Source organism: Neophocaena asiaeorientalis, unplaced genomic scaffold (assembly GCF_003031525.2).
Source record: "Neophocaena asiaeorientalis asiaeorientalis breed wild unplaced genomic scaffold, Neophocaena_asiaeorientalis_V1.1 scaffold504, whole genome shotgun sequence".
In the NCBI taxonomy this organism is placed as follows: Eukaryota; Metazoa; Chordata; class Mammalia; order Artiodactyla; family Phocoenidae; genus Neophocaena; species Neophocaena asiaeorientalis.
In genome coordinates this window covers 3,120,982-3,123,857 of record NW_020174438.1, presented here as the reverse complement: position 1 = coordinate 3,123,857, position 2,876 = coordinate 3,120,982, and the positions used below count along the sequence as shown (strand labels likewise).

General features: G+C 45.0%; 1 pseudogene; it reads left to right on the top strand.

Moving 5' to 3' along the window:
• Positions 1–957: 957 nt before the first annotated feature.
• On the top strand, positions 958–1,497 carry LOC112407693 (ferritin light chain pseudogene; annotated as a pseudogene).
• The last annotated feature ends 1,379 nt before the right edge of the window (positions 1,498–2,876 follow it).

The window sequence follows — 2,876 nt, the reverse complement described above, 5'->3', positions numbered from 1 at the left end:
AATCATATTATCTTTTCTTGACTTTTTTTTTTTTTTTTGCGGTATGCGAGCCTCTCACTGTTGTGGCCTCTCCCGTTGCAGAGCACAGGCTCCGGACGCGCAGGCTCAGCGGCCATGGCTCACGGGCCCAGCCGCTCCGCGGCATGTGGGATCTTCCTGCACTTGGTCACGAACCCGTGTCCCCTGCATTGGCAGGCGGACTCTCAACCACTGCGCCACCAGGGAAGCCCCTTTTCTTGACTTTTTAAAAAATATTTATTTATTTTTTGGCTGCATGGGGTCTTTTTTTAAGATTTTTAGAAATTCCATGTAATGTCTGAAACATTTATATTAACATATTTCCATACAAATAACCCAAAGAAAGTTTAGTATTAGATGGTTTTTTGCTTGTTTTTTTATACTGCAGGTTCTTATTAGCCATCAGTTTTATACACATTAGTGTATACATGTCAATCTCAATCGCCCAATTCAGCACACCACCATCCCCACCCACTGCCGAGTTTCCCCCTTGGTGCATGGGGTCTTTGTTGTGGCACGCGGGATCTTTCACTGTGGCGTGCGGGCTCAGTAGTTGCACCCGAGGCATGTGGGATCTTAGTTCACCGACCAGGGACCGAACCAGCGTCCCCTGCATTGCAAGACGGATTCTTAACCACTGGACCTCCAGGGAAGTTTTCTCTTATAAAAATTGAATCATATTATCTACATTTCCTGGCACCTTGTTTTTCTCACTTAACAATATCTTAGTCTTGCAGTGCACTCATCAGTCCCCAGCTCTGTCTCTTACTTCCACGGTGTTTGACCAGATTAGACCCAGCAACGCCCCTTTCTCCAGTCTCCAACCACCCACCAACCCTTTTGCCAGTCGCAACCTCGGGAACCAGCCACTCAGCTATCCTCGGCCTCCAGGACAAGCTAACACCATTTTCTGAGCTTAGCTCCTTATTACCCGTTAACATGAGCTCCCAAATTCGTCAGAATTTTTCCCCTGGGGTGGAGGCCGTTGTCCATCGCCTGGCCAACGTGCCCCTGCGGGCCTTCTACACTTACCTCTCTCTGGGCTTCTATTTTGACCGCGACAATGTGGCTCTGGAGGGCATGGTCCACTTTTTCCATGAATTGACAGAGCAGAAGCACGAGGGCGCCGAGCGTCTCTAGAAAATGCAAAACCAGTGCGGCTGCCACGCCATTTTCCAGGACGGGCAGAAGCCATAGCAAGATGAGTGGGGTAAAACCCAAGACGCTGTGGAAGCCGCCGTTCTCAGGGAGAAGAACCTGAACCTGAACCTGAACCAGGCCCTTCTGGATCTGCATGCCGTGGGTTCTGCCCGCGCAGACCCCCACCTCTGTGACTTCCTGGAGAGCCACTTCCTAGATGAGCAGGTAAAAGCCGTCAAGAAGATGGGCGATCACCTGACCAACCTCCGCAGGCTGGCTGGTCCCCAGGCTGGGCTGGACGAGTACCTCTTTGAAAGGCTCGCCCTCAATCGTGACTAGCGAGCCTCTGGAGCCCAGCGGCCTCTGAGGAGCCCCTCTGGCGTCAGGGCTTCTGCCTGCAGTCTCTCCCGTTGCGGAGCACAGGCTCCGGACGCGCAGGCTCAGCGGCCACGGCTCACGGGCCTAGCCGCTCCGCGGCATGTGGGATCTTCCTGGACCGGGGCATGACCCCGTGACCCCTGCATGGGCGGGCGGACTCTCAACCACTGCGCCACCAGGGAAACCCTCTCGCAGCTTTTTAACTGCCCTGGAGCCCTCTCCCAAGCCTTGGACCAAATGGGAAAAATAAAGCTTTCTGTAGCCAAGAAAAAAGAGAGAGAGAGAGAACAAAAAAACACAGTAGCTTACAGAAATCCTTTCAAATCAGGATGGGTTCATTTGTATAAAAGAAAGTCTTCAAGAGAACGCTAGGTTGAAGAAAAGATATATTTTTATTTTTAGAAGAAGTTGCCAGATCTCCTTCCAAAAGGACTGAAATAATTCATATTTCCTTTGGCAAAGTATACAAGTACCTTTTTCTCTACATCCCAGTAGTTGGCACTACTGTTTCTTTCTAACAATCAGGTAGAGGTAATGAATAACCTCATTATTACTTTAATTTGCATTTCTCTAACTACTAATGAATTTGAGCACCTTTTCGTATGTTTACTGGCAACTGAATTTGCTCTTCCCCAAAATGCCTATTTATATGACTGGACCATTTTTTATGAGATAGTTTATCTTTTGCTTGCCTTGTGTAAGAGTTCTTGGTATATTTTCATAACAAATCTTCTACCTGTCACTTGCATTACAATTATTTTTTCCAAATTCGTCGTTTGTCTATTGACTTTGCCCATGATATCTTCACCATACAAGAGTGTGAATTTTTATATAGTTAAATATGATCAAGCTTCTGCTTACAAGGGTCTTTCCTCATCACTAGCAATGCTCATAAAATCCGGGAATGTAGTCTCCCAGAATATCTTGCAAGATATTATAGTTTAATTTTTTTATATTTAGTTTTTACATCTATCTTTAATTATCTATTAAAGGTAGATATAAAAACTAGTTATTTATTTATTTTATGTTATTTTACTTTTTATCCAAAATGTGTTTATTAGGATGGTTTCCCATTCATCTTGATTCTGGGGGCTTTTAGTGCTGCTTCATACACAAGATAGAGGTCCAAGTTTTTCTTCCAAATGGATAGCCAGTTTTGCCAGGATCATTCATTATAAAATGTATCCTTTTCCCACAGAACTAAACTATCAATTTTCTAATATAGATGACGCTTATACATTTCAGGATCTATTTCCAGATTATTTATTTTATTCTACTGATCTAGTTACCTATTCCTATGCCAATACAACATTTAATTTATAGTGTGTTCTGACATCTTG